The sequence below is a fragment of the Xenopus laevis genome, chromosome 7L (assembly GCF_017654675.1).
Source record: "Xenopus laevis strain J_2021 chromosome 7L, Xenopus_laevis_v10.1, whole genome shotgun sequence".
Taxonomy (NCBI): Eukaryota; Metazoa; Chordata; class Amphibia; order Anura; family Pipidae; genus Xenopus; species Xenopus laevis.
The window spans coordinates 138,482,392-138,501,094 of NC_054383.1; positions in this window are offsets into that span (position 1 = coordinate 138,482,392).

Sequence of the window (18,703 nt, forward strand, 5' to 3'; positions counted from 1 at the left end):
TTGAATAATCATCGTAATCATCAGTTACTGGATAAATCAGCCATGTCCAAGTTCAGCATCCGACTGAAAGTTTTAATAGAGGGATCGGCACTAATCGGATTATAAATTCTCCTTACTTTAAACCTGCTGGGGACAGAGTCTAAGTCTCTCAAATCTTCCCCTGATTCAGGAGCTTGTGTATCGTCTAAGACATCTATAGCTGCTCCACTTCCCTGCCCAAAGCGTTACTTAAGGCTCAATCGTTTTGCAAATCTATAATTATCAATAACGTGCAAGAAGGGGGTAGGGACAAATCCAAGGCCTCTCTGCAGAAGCGATTCCTCAGCCGTTGGTAGCCGATATGTTGAACATCAGATTTTCTTTTTCTCCTTCCCCTGCTGCCCCTGCGACCTTGTTTTTATTGGCGCGTCCCCCCTTGCTCCTGCGGATGGCCTTCCGGGATCTTTGCTGGTATGTCCGCGCTCTCCTAAAAAAGTCGGCGTTTGCGGTGATCCGAATGCACTTACTTCACCGTCGCTCTCAGATGTACCGCTTCCAGTTCTGCCCCCGGGAAGCTTCTAGGACGCCACTCGGATTTTCTCCATCTAGGATTTGCCGCTGCTCCCTGCTGCCAGTGGTGAATTGAGCCCTTCTTGTAGTCCTAAATGACTGTCAGGCACTTGGAGTATTTAAACACCAGCAACCCCGCTCTATACTTGCCGGTCTGCTCCTCTATTCGCTCCAACCAGTCCGTCTCCCAATCAAACTGCAGGATTACTGTGATTGCCGTTTCAAAGTTGGATAAATCACTTCTGACCCGCTTCAACTCACGGCCGACTTCCTCCACCACTAACAGCATAAGATCCAGGGAGCAACGATCTAGGACGTGGCACCACTTCTTGTCCAACTCTGGATTTGTTCTACCAAAGGTGGGTGCATTATTGTTCCTGAAGCCCCTGGGAATCTTTTTCTCTCTGTAATACTCAGACAGAGATCCCCGGTGGAGATGCAGTTCCATTTCCTTCTTTTTTAGGCGCAATTTCTCATGGTATATTTCTTTAGCACCTCATTTTCTGAAGGTTCTTCATATGACTCAATGAATAGTATCCTTTCAATGTTCCCAGCAGTAAAGTTATCACGGTTCAAAGTTGCAGAGCCTTGACTACTGCCATCCATTTCTTTTCAATTGTAACAACAAACAACAATGCTGGGGTGCAAAGCGTAAAGCTGGAGAATTTCTTCCCCTTATACATACAGTTCCAAGCGCTTGCACTCAAAACCAGTCTTGTTTCAATCTCCAGGTGCTAGGGTAAACGTGTACACATATTATTCTTCAACAGACCCGCACTCTGATTTCTTGAATGTATATCAAATTTTATTCATACTTGTGTACCCAACGTTTCGGCCCACCTTAGGGCCTTTATCAAGGATAAAGTACAAGTGCAGAAAATCACTATTTATACCCTTAGCCCTTCCCTTTTTTCCCTCCAAAAAATAGCGCCAAACATGACGTCATACATGTGTGAACACAAAATCATTTACATATTAAAGTGAATGCTTTCATTAGACATATAACATGTGTATTCCAATCTCACCACTAGGTGCCACTGTTCAGTAGACAAAGTGAATGTTCAAAAGTGAAAAAAGTCCATTCAATAAAGTCCATTCAATAAAGTCCATTCATGAATGGAGTTTTTTCACTTTTGAACATAGAAGGGGAACTCCATTTAAACTTCCAGATTTCCCAGTAGCCCTTGTGCTGGGCAAAATCTTGGGGAAATTGCAAGTCCAGCGCTGGGCAGGTGACCTACAGGGAAAGTGGAGTCTGGATCCTGGATGAACATGTCAATTACAAGGGGAACCGAATGGTCACAGTGGCAGGAGATTAGGTCCCAAACTATGTTCCTCTTACCTGGAACGATACACTGTTCTCTGAGACCCATCACTGCAGCCTGTAAGTGTTCAGTGCCCTGCATCTACTCCCAGCACCTTCTCCCAGTTCAGATTCCTATTCCCAGAACCTACTCCCAGCTCCTACTCCCGGCCTGGCTGAGAGACCCCCGAGAGCTGCTTGATTCCCAGCTGGAGATCCCCCTTCTGCTGATCCTGCCATGATACTAATCCCACAGCTGCAATCAGAGGAGATTCCCTGCACCCACTAAGCCAGCAATCCCTCCCAGCTCCGTCCTGTTCTGCTCAGTGACCCGCCCTGCCTGGGACATGGAGGGACCTGGGTCAGACTGGCACCACTGAGAGGGCACATATTAAAGGGACAGTAACGCTAATGGACTCTAGATGAACATGCAAGTCCTGATATCATTCTCTCATGTTACTGTGTCTGTTTTTGTGATTATTCTGCTTTATCCTGCAATAAATCCTCCTATCTGCACCTACATCTCCCCTTCTCTGTATAATAATGAATAATTTAAATGTTCCCATCTAAGATGTCAACCCATTAACCCTTCTGCTGTTCTCAAATTGCAACTCCCTGTATCCCACTGACAACTAGAGGGGGCCTACACCTTCCCATATACCAAGCCCTGTTCATTGCTAAATACATTGTCCCCAGTAACAGCAAATACTGCAAAAATAATGTGTAAGAGTAAGTGTCATCATATGTTACTGCCTGTCATTCTCTAATTATTATACTGCTAAGCGCAATGTGTAGTTGCCCCTATAACAGTGTCGGACTGGCCCACAGGGATACCAGAAAAACTCCCGGCCAAGGTGTCAGTGGCCCCCCTGCTTCTAAACATTTGGTTTATTTCATGGTCATTCCCTATTTTTAAGAGAACAAAGAGGCTAAATAGATGGAATAATAGATTATAGTCTGTAAAGAAAAGAGACTGGAGAATAGAGGTTGAGTGAGGAGAGGGAGAAAATAATACTTAGAGTGGGCCCCTGGTCTAAGGGTTTTTGATGGGCCCCTGGTGTCCCAGTCCGACACTACCCTATAACTCTAATTTCTGCACCCACCCTGTCAGACCATGTCCCACAGTTTGTTCATGCCTTCTTTTAGATTCTATTCACTGCCCTCTAGTGGTACGATTGCTAACTTCTTGTCTTGCCCACTAACTGCACTCAGTCATTGCCGATAATTATTAGTATTATCTAAAGGTATTTACAAAGCACCAACATGTTCTGTAGTGAGGTACAATAGCAGAAGGGTGTATACTAGTGATGTGCGGGTCGGGATTTCCACAACCCGCCCTCGACCCTAACCCACCTTCCCTTGGCCCGCATCCACACTTCTGGATTCCTTTTATAGATCCGCGCCGACCCGCTCTGCTGATTATGTCACAAAAGGGGCAGGGCAAGCAGGAGCAGAGTCTATAAAAGATGAACCTGGAAGTCGGAAGCCGGCATTTGACGATGGCGGGGAGAGCAGGAGATTAGCACAACCTGCACCTGCCCGATACCCACGATGAAGCCGGACACGCGGGTAAACTCGTGGTTCCAACAGGTATTGGCTCGGCCCAATACAATGTTTTTGCCGCAACCTCCCGGAAAAGGTAGGTCATGGCAGGAGGAAGCCTGCTGATCTGTGTGTGGATCTGGGTTGGTGGGGCCCACAAGAGTCATGGCCCAGTCCGACCCTGATGGGGGTCACAATATCAGCTATAATGTACAGGAACATGGAACCCATTGGGTCAGAGTCGGAGTTGATTATAACTAATAACTAAATAAATGGAAGATCAGGATAGTTGTACTTGGGCTCCTGTAACTGAATATTGAGGTTCTTATAAAGATTCCCCCAGGATGGGCCCCGATTATATTTAGTGTTGGGCAAAGTCAGTGCTGAGGTTGTAGAACTAGGGGACCTGCAATACAGAGAGGCTGGGGCCCTAATGCAGAAAGGGATTTTTAGATAAGAATTTTCTAACCTGTGTAGAGAATTAGTGTAAAACCATTGCACGTATCCCTGTAAGAGATCAGGCACAGAGCCTGTGTGTGCTGTAAGCTGTTACCTAGCAACCAGCTGTTCAGTGATCTCAGTGCAGCAGGAAGTGACACAGCAGCTAGTAAGTGGCTGACAGGAAGAGGAAGTCACAGATACTGGCAGAAGAGAAAAGCCTGGCAGAGAGAACCACATGGTAGACAGAGATAGAGAGACTAGAGAACTGCTGGTGGGCCCAGAGAGCTGAGAGGCTGTACCACAAGTATTCATTTGTTTCAGGCTGACACAGGGAAGCCACATACTGTGCCTGGAGAGACAGAGAGTTTGAAAGGAATCCAAAGAGGATTTTTGTGTTAGTATCCTGTTTAAAGGGACAGTACCCTAAAGAAGCACTTGAAGATACAGTTTATTGAAATGACAATAAAGGACTTTGCCTTTTTTAGTTAGTTAAACAGATTGCAAGTTAGTTAATGAGGCCCTATTGCCACCGGTTAGGAATGCTGCATGTACTAGTTGGCCATTTATTTTAGATAAACAGTTAATAAGTTTAACCAATACTGTGTGGGTATTATTATTTTGTTCCTAGTGGGGCCACCCGTAGGTGCATACCCAGATTTCACTAGGTGGAGGCACTGTGCTGGTAAGTACCAGGTACCCAGTCTCTCCCAAAACCACTGCGGGGTGGCTCAGGTTTGTCCAGTGCCATCAGGTAAGTGCCACACGTGGAGTATAACAATGACAAAAGGGGTGTTGAAAGGGTTACATCTGTATCCCTAGATTCCCTAGTTACAGTGTTATTTAAATAACAAACATATGGCTGCAGATCACCTTGAATGTAGCGTATAATCCTTGGGAAATGAATTGTCTTATTCCTCATGGAAGTCCAGCTGTGTAAGAAAACAAATGCAGAATTATAATCTGTAACAGGAGTTATGTTGAAAAGATGTTTTCTTGGCAATACCTAGTAAGGGTTCAAATCACAAAGGATTTTCTAAATGGTCTGTGCATCCCTGGGTCGCCTAAGGCAGTTCTCTGAATTCAAACCAAGTTGGGGGACTGGTACCCACAAATAGGCCGATGGATCCACACAAGGACTTACACACAAGTCATGGACAACTGATTATGGACAATGTTGATTTGGTCACTATTCCAAAATATGATTAAGTATCATCTCAATATGAAACACGTTAGGTTTTGTCCTAGTGCATTTAAATAAATAAAATACTTTTTAATTGAATTTTATCCGCTCCCTCAGCTGAAGGTTCAAGGCGATGCACCTGGACCCCTTCTCTAAACTGCTTTTAGTTCTTCACTTTGGGACCTGAAAGATTTACTGCATTTAACTACTAGTGTTCATGATCCTGATTTCACTATTCTTACACTGTCACTTTAAGAGGTGTAATTGGAGGAAGTTTTGTGTTCTGAAAAGACATTTAATCCCATAATGCCTTGCATTTTGTTCACTTAACAAAGGGCTTTGGCAAAAATATGTAATGAGATTACCCTGCTAAAATAAACCCCAGTTAAAATTCACTGCCTGGAGCAGTTTGATTAAATATTGTTTTTCTCTCCTACATTCAATGTGTAAAACAGACACCTGTGATCTGCAGTCAGATCTTTGTTATTTGAATAAAACCTTAACTAGGGAACTTCATCCATTCACATGTTTTGTGCCTTGAGTTTGAGCAGTACATCTATTGGCTCAGCCACAGCAGCAGTGGATCCCTTATCAAAGCAAAGCTTTAACCCTTTCACTGCCAGCCAATTTGGTTATCGTGAACTTTTATTACCAGACAGTTTTTGAACATTTTGTGCTCTTTCAATTTTGGGGCATTTCCAGGAGGGGGGGGGGTTAATTTACCCAGGTAAACAATATATTGTTTTTTCCAGGACAACCTAAGTTTTCAAAATATACTGCAATTTCTTCTACTTCTACTATTCTACTTCTGTAACAAGATATATATATGTATTTCCACCTGTGCAAAAAAATTTATAGTGCTAAATACCCAAAAAAATGAAAAATTACCATTTTTCATCGTATATCAATTTATACCTAAAAAATATTTCATTTTAGGGATGAAAATCCAACTGATTTGGAAAGCCTTATGTCTCTCGAACGTGCCAATACCAGATATGTATAGTTTTAGGGAGATTTAGGATTTCTGTACAGCAAAAACTCCCGGCAGTATATTACTGAATTTTGAAAGCACTAAGGCAGAAAACGGCATGCTTTAGATTCCAAGGCAAAAAATCCTGAAACCGTAGGTTTACCCCAGAAAACCATACATTTTTGAAAAGAACACATTCTGCCGATTACAAAATGGGTAACTATGTCTCTCTACTCCCAACTACCAAACAGAAAAGCTTGTCTGAACATAGCGGTTTTTCAAAAAAAAATTCAAAATTCTGAAAAATCATTTCAAAGGTTTTATTTTGCTGCTCCGCATATCCCAAACTATATTAGGTACCAAGAAAAAGCACCTGAATATGATTGCCAGGGGTCCACTGAACAGTTTGATACCCATTATGCATAGGTTTACCAAAGTATCTGCCATTTAGAGACACCAATATGAAGTTAGCACAACCAAATTGATCAGGACTTTACTTCAGCTACTGAGAAATCAACACATTGACTGCATTTTTTGTGGGGTAAAAACACAGAAATATATGTTTACCCCCCAAACCCATATATTTTTGGAAAGTACACATTCTACTGAATCTAAAATGGGTACCCATGCCTTTCTGCTCCAAACTACTGAGTCGCAAGGCTTTCACAAAATTGTCGGTTTTGGTGAAATATCTGAAAACTGCCTCAAAGCTCCAACTTTCCAGCATCATATCTCCCATGTATCATTACGTACCAAGAAAAAGCACCGAAACTATGATTGCCAGGGGTCCTCCAAACTGTTTGGCTCCCATTGCACATAAGTTTACCAAAGTATCTGGCATCTAGAGGCCCCAAAATGAAGTTAGCGCATACAAACAGTCCTGTGGGAAACTTCAGCTAATGAAAAATCAACACACAGGAGAAAGCTCTCTGTTTAGTGCTGAATTAAGCATTGAAATTCCTGTTTGAGACAGGATTTTTTGTTATCACTTGGTGTGTGAATGTGTTGTCCACTTGGTGGGTGAAATTTGGGAAGTTTTGAGTTGATTTTCTTTACTAAAAATCGATTTTTCTTTTGACCCTGAAGGTGAGTGATTCCTAGCCCAGTTCCTTTCACTTGCTCTGGGCTACAAACTCACTGTTAGATCCCCTACCCCTCCCCCGCACCTGGGTGTCAGTTTCATTTGCATTTTTCTCTTGTTTCAGCACAAATTGTTTAATTTTTGTACAGATTGAGTGGATATTTTGATTTTGCACTCAGTTCTGTGAGGAGAGAAAGCTAAAGGGAGAAGGATTTAATATAAGTATAAATATAAAATCTTTTCCAGCAGCAGCAGTGCAGCTCCCAGGCACCTGCTCACATTAACCCTCTCCCTGCCACAGCTTCTCAACTTAAAACTTTCTTTTTTGTTAATCAATAGTATAAAGCTTTCTTTTTGTGTGGTGTTGTGTAAAATAATGGGAGGGAATAAAAAGGAAAGTTATAAAAAAACATCTCTTGGTTCTAAAGCAAAAGGACCTGAAAAACCCAGCTGTAGCTCTGCAAGGAAACACCAGTCAGAGCCCATGTCAAAAAGCCCCATTGCCTCTACTTCTGCTGCTGCAGCCAATGTGACCCCTGCTAAAACATTTGCACACGCGGTGGCTACTGGCAGCAACCCTAGCCAAGTCACTGCTGGGGTAGAGAAGCTTACAAGGAAGCATGGGGTCAGATGCCTAATGTCAAGCACTCATGGCATAGAGGCTTATATAAAAGCTGCAGCTGAAGTGAGGGGCCCCTCTGCAGTAGTGGCAGAAAGTAAAATGTATGGGAAAGCCATAATCTTTGCCCGTACTCTAACTGCAGTGCATACTCTGGTACACAGTGGGAGGGAGTTATGTCCCTGTAGAACCCCTGGAAGGATTGGGCACAAGGGTGGTTTTATCTAATGTCCCCCACTTCCTGCAAGACCACTTATTGTACCCCCACCTGCAAGCCCTTGGGGAGTTAAAATCAAATATGTCTAGAATTCCCCTGGGATGTAAGGAGAGCAGACTGAGGCACGTCCTTTCCTTTAAAAGGCAGGTGCAACTACTTTTACCTCGGGGGCAAGACACTATTGAGGGGTCTTTCGGAGTTCCGATTGAAGGGGTGCTGTATAAAAATTTTTACAGCACAGAGGAAGTGAGGTGCTTCCTTTGCAAGAACCTGGGGCACACTCGCCAGAGTTGCCCCAAAGGGCATATTAAGACCACAGTCCCTGTTCCTGCTCCCAGTGCCTCAAATAAAACATCTTATCCTGCTATTTCAGCAGGGTCCTCAAAGGGGATATCTCCTTCACTAAAGAACCTCAAGGTGGCTGTTACACAACCCACCTCTACAACATCCAAACCAACTCCTTCTTCACTGAAGACATCTAAGGCTGCAGCATGTCTTACAATTGCGGCAAAAGAGAAGGGGGAAAAACATGTCAAAGCTTCATCCAGGGTCACAGTTGTTCCTACCACAAAAAGGTGTACCCCTGTTATGGGCACCCCTGAAGGTGTGGGGGTACCCGTGATTGCAACACCTGTTGGGGTTGGGGCAGATAGTGGCCTTTCCTCTTCAGATGCCAAGAAAAAGAGGAAATTTAAATCAAACTGGCTGGTACCTGAGGAATGGGCATCAGTGGTTAATGATGGGGCACCCCCATCCAAGGGTAAAAAGGGCAGCAAAACTGCTCCTCATGTGGTGACATTGTCTGGCCCAACTGTTGGTCACGATCAACCGGTTTCAGACCATGCACTCTTGCCTCCAGACCAGGTGGGGAATAATGAGGTTAATGGTCTGCATGGCCTTGAACATGGCAGTGTTGGTTTCCCCACAGAGTCAGGGGTGCAGTATCTGCCTCAAAATCATTTGGAAGATCTTCCCTTGGAGTGTAAAGAGACACCTAATGAGACTCCTGCAGAGTGGGCAGTCAGTGTTCCTGAAGTGCTGAGATTTGGGAACTGCAACCAGCCTCAGTTTTTAGTGCCTCAGGGTATTTCACTCCAGGAGGGGGAGAATATTGGGCTAACCCCCATACAGGACCCTGCAGATAAAACTGCTGGGAAGGATGGTGAGGGTGGAGTTGTAAATACGGAGGAGGGTAGCCAGACAACCTCTACTGTTCATGCTAAAATCTCTCCTCCCTTGTCTTCAACTGACCCAAATGTTATTGCCATCCAGAAAGCACAGGAGGTAGTGGAGAGGGCAGAGGCTTACCATCGAGCCTCCAAAGCTCTACCTGTTGCTGGGGAGCTAATTAGTTCTGTTGCTCCTGTGTCAAACACTTCCAAATGTGTTTCAGGTGAAGTTGAGGGAACACCTGAGCCATTGCAGGGTCTCCAGAAAAGTGATTCTGATACTTTTCCTGTAACAATTTGTGGAGAGATTCTCAAAGCTCTAGTGGAGAGGGGAGATTATCAATCCCTTAGCCAGGAAGAGCTCATGGATGAGGGGAACATCGAAGAGGAGGTTGACATAGGAGTGGCAAATCCTTCTACCCCAATCATCCCTGCTGAGGAACTCAAAAAGTTTCTTGAGAGCACCCTTGGTGTTAAATTAGAGAAGAAGATGCACATGGCTCTGGAGAAGTGGCATGATTTGCCTTTAGTTATCAATTCTGTGAGACAATACATTAAGGTCATAAAAGAGGCCAAGAACTATGGAACAGCGGAATATCTCCGTATAATGAAGTTTCACAAAAAATGTTTGTCTCATCAGAACTTGATGAAGGTTAAAGCACTTCCTAAGACTCAGTAATGGCCTTGAGTATAAGCACACTTAATACTAATGGCTGTCGGAATCCTTTCCGAATGTTTCAGGTACTCTCCTTTCTTCGTCAAGGAGGGTACTCTGTGAGTTTCCTCCAAGAGACCCTCACCACTCCAGAGCTTGATCATGCGGGGTGGTGACCCTTTTCTCAGATTCCTTCTAGCCAGAGGTCCTGAATGCTACCTCTGTCATCCCTGGCCGTCTATTGCATCTTCGGGTCCGGGAGTCAGGTAGAACATATAATCTAATGAATGTGTATGCTCCTACTACCGGACCAGAGAGGGCACGGTTCTTTGAAAGTTTGTCAGCCTACATGGAGACAATTGACTCTGATGAAGCCTTGATTATAGGAGGTGATTTTAATTACACCCCTGATGCTCGAGATCGCAATGTACCCAAGAAAAGAGACTCATCTGAGTCCGTTTTGAGAGAACTAATTGCTCATTTCTCCTTGGTTGATGTCTGGAGAGAACAGAACCCAGAGACGGTTGCCTTTACCTATGTCAGGGTGAGAGATGGTCATGTTTCTCAATCCCGGATTGATAGGATATATATATCGAGCCATCTCATGTCGAGCACCATTAGATTGGCACCATTCTCAGACCATAATTGTGTATCCCTGAGAATGTCAATCGCACCATCTCTGCCAAAAGCTGCTTACTGGCACTTTAACAACAGTTTATTAGAAGATGAGGGTTTTGCAAAGTCAGTCCGGGATACATGGAGAGGCTGGAGGGCCTTTCAGGATGAATTTGCCACATTGAATCAGTGGTGGGATGTAGGCAAGGTTCACCTAAAGCTCTTGTGTCAAGAGTATACCAAAAGTGTGAGCGGGCAGCGCAATGCAGAGATTGAGGCACTGAATGGGGAGGTGCTTGATCTTGAGCAAAGGCTATCAGGCTCTGAAGACCAAGCCCTTCAGTGTGAATATCTAGCAAGGAAAGAAGCGCTGCGTAACATGCAACAACGACAGGCTCGTGGTGCCTTTGTGCGAAGCCGGATGCAGTTACTTTGTGATATGGATCGTGGTTCGCGATTCTTCTATGCTCTGGAGAAGAAGAAGGGGAAACGAAAACAAATCACATGCCTTTTTGCGGAGGATGGAACCCCCCTTGAGGATCCGGAGGCTATCCAGGACAGAGCCTGGTCCTTCTATCAAAACCTTTTTTCTCCAGATCCCATCTCTCCAGATGCCTGTGAGGAGCTATGGGATGGGCTTCCAGTGGTCAGTGAGAGGAGAAAAGAGAGGTTGGAAACACCAATCACTCTAGATGAACTCTCTCAAGCACTCCGTTTAATGCCCCACAATAAATCTCCTGGGCTTGACGGACTGACCATAGAGTTCTTCCAGTTCATTTGGGATACTCTGGGCCCTGATTTCCATAGGGTCCTAACTGAGGCCTTCAAGAAAGGTGAGTTGCCACTTTCGTGTCGTCGAGCAGTGTTATCACTACTTCCTAAGAAGGGGGATCTACGTCTTATAAAGAACTGGAGACCAGTCTCACTGCTTAGCACAGACTATAAGATCGTGGCCAAAGCTATCTCACTTAGGCTCAAATCTATGCTGGCAGAGGTGATTCATCCTGACCAGTCCTATACAGTCCCCGGTCGGACAATTTTTGATAATGTCTTTTTAATCCGAGACTTACTACATTTTGCGAGAAGGACTGGTCTATCTCTTGCTTTTCTCTCTCTGGATCAAGAGAAGGCATTTGACAGGGTGGATCACCAATATCTTATAGGCACTCTGCAAGCCTATAGCTTTGGCCCACAGTTTGTGGGCTACCTGAAAACAATGTATGCCTCTGCAGAGTGTTTAGTTAAAATCAACTGGTCTCTGACTGCACCTCTGGCCTTTGGACGAGGAGTTCGGCAAGGATGCCCCTTGTCGGGACAACTGTACTCGTTGGCCATTGAGCCCTTCCTGTGTCTCTTAAGGAAAAGGCTCACGGGACTGGTGCTCAAAGAACCTGACATGAGGGTGGTTCTCTCAGCCTACGCTGATGATGTAATTCTTGTGGCCCAGGACCTAGTTGATCTTGAGCGGGCACAAGAGTGTCAAGAAGTCTACGCTGCTGCCTCATCTGCCCGGATCAACTGGTCCAAGAGCTCAGGCCTTCTGGAGGGTTCTCTAAAGGTAGATTTCCTGCCTCCTGCTATTCGTGACATCTCGTGGGAGAGTAAAATCATTAAATATTTAGGCGTCTACCTATCAGCTGAGGAGTATCCTGTCTCACAGAATTTCATTGAACTTGAGGAGTGTGTTCTAACGCGCCTTGGAAAGTGTAAGGGTTTTGCTAAAGTACTTTCTATGAGGGGGAGAGCTTTGGTGATTAATCAGCTGGTGGCCTCTCAGATCTGGTACCGGCTGATATGTCTTAGCCCAACCCAAGAATTCATTGCTAACATCCAGAGAAGGTTACTGGACTTTCTCTGGATAGGAAAGCATTGGGTTTCTGCAGGTGTCTCAAGCCTCCCGTTGAAAGAGGGAGGGCAGGGAGTCGTGTGTATACGTTCTCAAGTGCACACCTTCCGTCTCCAGCAAATACAGAGATACTTGTATGCAGATCCTTCTCCACAGTGGTGTACTCTAGCATCGAGTTTTTATCATCAGGTACGCAACATGGGGTATGACCGGCAATTGTTTATAATTGAACTTGAGGGTTTCCTAAGAAACCTTTCAACCCTGCCGGCTTACTACCAAGACACGCTAAAAACCTGGAGCATGGTATCCATGTTAAGGCAAGGAGCCATTGAAGGGGAAGACATTCTATAGTAGATAAAATTTACATAGGAAAAACAAAATAACACAGAACAGTGTGAAATGCAAATAAATCACCAAAAACTAATAAAACCACAAAAATCAATGCTTTTTTTTTTCACACTAGTGTAATCGGCCCCCAGAATTACCGTTTGAATATTTTAGCTGGGCCAAATCGATTATACGGACAGAAACAAGTGAACAACACAAATGCAGAGCTGAAAATGCAATAAAATGGCTAAAAATTCAATAAAATGGCTAAAAATGCACCAAAATACCCAAAATTGCAATATAACCACCAAAATAACATACAAAAGCTATTGCACAGTACGGTTAGCGAATACGCTATTCGGAACGGCAATAAAACATTTTTTTTAGCCCAAAAAGAGACGATGCGATAAGAAAAAAAAATTATAAGCCACAAAGCCATATATGTACATATGCGTGTGCACAACGGGTAAATTGCATGTTATTTGCGCGTGTGCGCGTGTGCAAGTGTACATGGGTGCTGTGAGTGTGTGTGACCCCCCCAATCCCCAAAAATCTATGTGTGAGTGTGTGTAAGTGTGAATGTAAGTGTATATTACTGTAATAAGTGTGTGTTGGTGTGTTTGTGTGTTTTTGTGTGTGTAAATGTTACACTTATCTGGGGTAGATGCATCAGATCCATGAGAAAGGGCCCCACGCAGCTCCAACGGTCATCAGGCGGGGGGCGGAGCTGGGCGGAAGTGAAGTGCAGGCAGCAGCAGGACACATAGGAAACGCGTCCCTGCTGCTGCTTTGGGGCCCCTGGGCGATCGCGCCCCAGGGGCCACTCGATCGCCTGCTCTGCTCGTTGTCTAGGGGCAGGGGATCGTGAAGGAATGGAGTGAGCGGCTCTAACAGCCGCTCCTCCGCTCGCAAACCCGGAAGTGCTGCAAAACGTAGAATCTACGATCTGTGGCACTTTGGTCCTTTGATCCACAGAACGTAGTTTCTACGTTCTGTGGCACTTAAAGGGTTAAACATATTTGGAAGATTTTGAAGGATTACCTCAAAGCTTCCACTTTGAAGTATCCCATCTCCTGCACATCATTAGGTACCAATATAAATCACCCTAAATATGAAGGTCAGGGGTCCACTGAACAATTTTGTGCCCAATGTGCATAGGTTTACCTAAGTATGTGGCCTCTAGGGCCCCTAAAATAAAGACACCCCATATGATCTATCATCCTCTGTCCTTCCATCTACTGCTAAATCAACACATTTACTGCATTTTATGTGGGATAAAGCTACAAAAAAGTATGCAAACCCCCCAAAAAAATATATTTTTGGAAAGTACACATTCCCCCATATCCAAAATGGGTAAATATGTCTTTCTATTCCAAAGTACCAAACTGCAAAGCTTTCCTTAATTTGTCAGTTTTGATAAAATTTATGAAAATCCAATTTGAAGCTCCCTATGTCCCACATATCATTAGGTACCAACATGAATCACAATAAATATGAAGGCCCAGGGTGCTCTGAACAGCTTGATGCCCAATGGTCAGGGTTACCTAACAATGTGACATGTGCCAAAATGTACTTTTTGCATACTAAGTTCATGGCTTATATCAACACTAATTCATAAACACGCCACTAGAAAAAAAGTACGGCAACCCCTGAAAACCATATATTTTTGGAAAGTACACATTATGACAGATAAAAATAGGTAATGCCGTCTTTCTACACCACTACCAAACTACAAAGCTTTCCTAAACTCAGAAGTTTTTATGAACATCAGAGGTCTACTGATGGAGAATATGCTTAAATGTACCAAAGTATGTGGTATGTACGGACCGCAAACAAAAACCGTGCATATGAATTTTCACGCCTGCCAACCCAGTTGCTGAAAACAAAGCAAGTGCAGCGTATTATGTGTTGCAAGACCTCCTAACTGTACAAAGACCCCCACTTTGTTCTTTGGAAAATACACATTCTGATGAATCCAACATGGATTTGTATGGGTAAACAAAGCACAAAATGGTAAAATGTAAAAGTAAAAAAAACCTCTTTGTGAGTTTTTTGTGTATACATGTGTGTACAGTTCTAAAAGTTGTATGACAGTGTGCATATAAGCGTGCAAAAGTGTGCAAAAAGGAATATTTACTAAAATGTCTGTGTAAGTGTATATAAATGTAAGTGTGTGTAAATGTGTAAATAAAGGCCACTTACCATTCCTAGGATGATCTGATAGCTGAAGGGATCCTGGAGGTCTGTACCTACAGAGTCTTGAGCATGGGCGGCGCTGGGGCAACGAGGAAGTTGGCAGTGCATCAGAAGTAGTGACAGAAGCTGCATTTAATGAATATAAACACTTTGGGGCACATTTATCAGGGGCCAATATCGAGGGTTAATAAACCCTCAAATTCAAATCTCTAATTTAAATCCTTCGAATTCGAATATCGAATTTAGCGCAAATCCTTCGACCAATCGGTTGAAGTAAAAATCGTTCGATCGAACAATAAAAATCTTCAAATCAAACAATTCGAACGTTTTTAAGTGATCGATCAAAAGATTTTTCTTCGATCAAAAAAAGGCTAGAAAAGTGCTGGGGAAGGTCCGCATAGGCTAACATTGTACCTCGGTAGGTTTAAACTGCCAAAGTATGTAGTCGTAGTAGCCTATTCGAGGGTCGAACTACCGAAAAAAAATACTTCGAAATTCAAAGTTTTTTTCATTCAAATCCTTCACTCGAGCTTAGTAAATGTGCCCCTATAATAAATGTTGTAAAACCACAATCTGGAAGGCAAATATAGAAAACGAGGAATTGATTTCAGCAGAGGCTAAGACTAACCCCAAATAGTTTTTTTTAACTATATTAATAGTAAAAAGATGCAGGTTGAGAGTCTTGCTCCTTTAAATAATGGTACCAGTCTGGTTGTAAAAGATTCAATAAAGGCAAATGTGCTAAATCAGTTCTTTTCTTCAGTGTATACAATAGAGGAGTCTGAGTTCCCAGGCTCACTTCATAGCTGCACTGATGGCTCAGCTCAATCTAGTTAGTGGCTGACTCAGGATATGATTCATAAAGCTTTAATAGAATGAATGTGAACAAGGCTCCAGGGCCAGATGGAATATACCCATGGGTACAAAGAGAACCTAGTTCAGTTTTAGACCAGCCATTATGAGCAGCAATCAGCAGGATAGGAAACTGGCTACAGGATCGGGTACAGAGGGTGGTTGTTAATGGGACATTCTCTACTTGGAGTAAGGTTCTTAGTGGGGTCCCTCCGGGCTCAGTATTGGGGCCACTTTTACTTAACTTGTTCATTAATGACTTAGGGGAGGGTGTTGTAAGTAATGTATCAGTGTTTGCAGATGAGACAAAACTATCAGCCCAATTAATTCCATCCAGGATGTGGCACTTGCAACAGGATCTTGACTAACTGGCAATCTGGGCAGCTAAGTGGCAAATGAGATTCAATGTTGATAAATGTAAAGTCCTGCACCTGGGATGTAACAATATCCACTTATACCCTTAATGGGACTGCACTAGGCAAATCCATAATGGAGACGGAGCTTGGAGTCCTTGTATATAATAAACTTGTCTGTAGCAAGTAATGCCAGTCAGCAGCATCAAGGGCAAATAAGGTCTTGACTTGTATTAAATGGGGCAGAGAGTCACGGGAGGAGGGGGTCCCACTGTATAGAGCACTGGTAAGGCCCCATCTAGAATATGCCCTACAGTTTTGTCTCCATCACTCAAACAGGACATTATTGTATTAGAGAGGGGACAGAGAAGGGCAACTAAGCTGGTAAAGGGAAAATCTTAGCTATGAGGAAAGACTGGCCAAATTGGGGACATTCACACTGGAGAAGAGGCGCTTAAGGGGAGATATGATAACTATGTATAAATATATAAGGGGATCATATAATAATACAGGGATATGGGAGATAGCTCATAGTACAAGTTGATCCAGGGACTGGTCCCATTTTGGAGTCAGGAAGGAATTTTTTCCCCTCTGAGGCAAATTGGAGAGGCTTCAGATGGGTTTTTTTGCTTCCTCTGGATCAACTGGCAATTAGGCAGGTTAAAAAATAGTTAAAAGTTTGAACTTGATGGACGTGTGTCTTTTTTCAACCAAACTTACTATGTTACTATGTATAGATATGGGTTTTCTGTATGGAATAAAGTAAGAATGGAACTATATTCATGGTTATTATTTCCAGTTGAAGTGGCACTTTGGCATCTGTTGTTGCTGTTGAACATTTCCATGAGTGAAACATGAGAGGATTCTGTGGTTTATTTACCCCGAGTACTAACTCCTTGTGCTTAATACATATTCACACTGGGGATGGCTGACATTTTGTTTCTTCCTTGCCACAACACTTAGCCCAACTCTATAATCAATTTTGCCTAAAGTTTCTTCTTCTTCTTCCAATTGATGGATTTGTGCATCTTTGTTACCATCAATCAGAAGGTTTCTTTTTGCTGAAATCAAATGATTTGCTTCAAACTCTATGGAAAAGGCCATTTGTGAATATTAGGTTTGTGCTTAATAAATGTGACCCCTGATCAATAGAGAGAGATGAAAAGACAACAGGTGTATATGTGTATCATAGCTTCATCCAAGAATAAAGTGCTGAGATGAATTCATTGGATAAATCCATTGAATGAAAATTCAGGAGCTCAGTCATTTACTGAATTCAGCTGAAATGACAAGTGAAAGTGTCTTGTGCAAGACTTCAATTCATAATCCAAGTGCTGATGAAATCACTTGAAATCACTTGAATTCACTGCAATCCATGAAAAGATCATCAGGTAAACTGAGTGTTCTTATGAGAGTAGAAATTCCAGAGATTCTCTCGGCAGCGCCACCAGTAAAAAGTCCACGTTCAAAAAGTTCTGCATGAAGGAAAGTTAAAAAGAAGAAAGTAGAAAAAGTAGAAGAAGTTGTAAAATAACAAATAGTGGCCTATGCTCATTTGCAGGGGACTGGGATTTTTGTGGGTAAGTTGTGACAGTTTTGTGGGTGGGCTTTAGCATGCTCAGCACATACACACATACACAGCACACAACTGTAACAATTAAACACACACATATACACATATCCACTTTTGTTTTGTATAAAGTATTAGCCTAATAATAGTCAAAAGCAGTGATGTCATAATGTTCAAAATAAGGAAGTGATGTCATAATGGTTAAAATAAATGATGTCATAATGGTCAAAAGTAGGAACTGATGTCATAATGGCCAAAAGCAGTGATGTCACAATGGTCAAAAAGGAGGAAGTGATGTCATAATGGTCAAAAGCAGTGATGTCATAATGGTCAAAAGCAGGAAGTGATGTCATAATGGTCAAAAGTAGTGATGTCACAATGGCCAAAAAACAGGAAGTGATGTCATAATGGTCAAAAGCAGTGATGTCATAATAGTCAAAAGCAAGCTTAGAGCATTCAGTTCCACTCTTGTATCATTTGCGGTTTAGCTTCTGACCAGACTGGTTGCATCATCTGATCAGTGTTAATCGCATTTACTTTGTTTTACTATATATATATCTATCTATATATATACATCTATATATACATAAATATAAATATATATATATATCTGAACAGAGATTTTCATCTTATTCATCTATTAACAACAATCGGTAAGTATATCTCTTTATGTAGCAAAATTACTTTTTTACCTGAGATATACAATTCTATATTACCCACACCTACTATATTTAATATAAATTTACCAACACCAACATTGATTCAGCAGACAGAAGCATTTCTCTCCGGAGAGATAAAACAGTGTTGGTAAATGCATAATAATCACAGTGTGTTTAGATTTAGGCTTGGGCTCACTTCTGGTTTAGGGATTTAAATAAGATATGGGAATACATTAGGCAAATTGCATGGCACTGAGGGGTTATTTATCAAAGGTCGAATGTCGAGTTTTTTATACCTCGATTTAACTCAAATGACCTTGAATAACCTTGAATTTAATTAAATTAACTTTAATGAACTCTAATGAACTTGAGTGACCTCTAATGAACTCAGAACTTTAATGGTATCTTATTTAAAGGAACAGTAACACCATAGAATGAAAGTGTTTTAAAGTAATGAAAATATCATGTTGCCCTGCACTGGTAAAACTGATCTGTTTGCTTCAGAAACACTACTATAGTTTATATAAACAAACTGCATTGTTTGATGTTACTCTTCCTA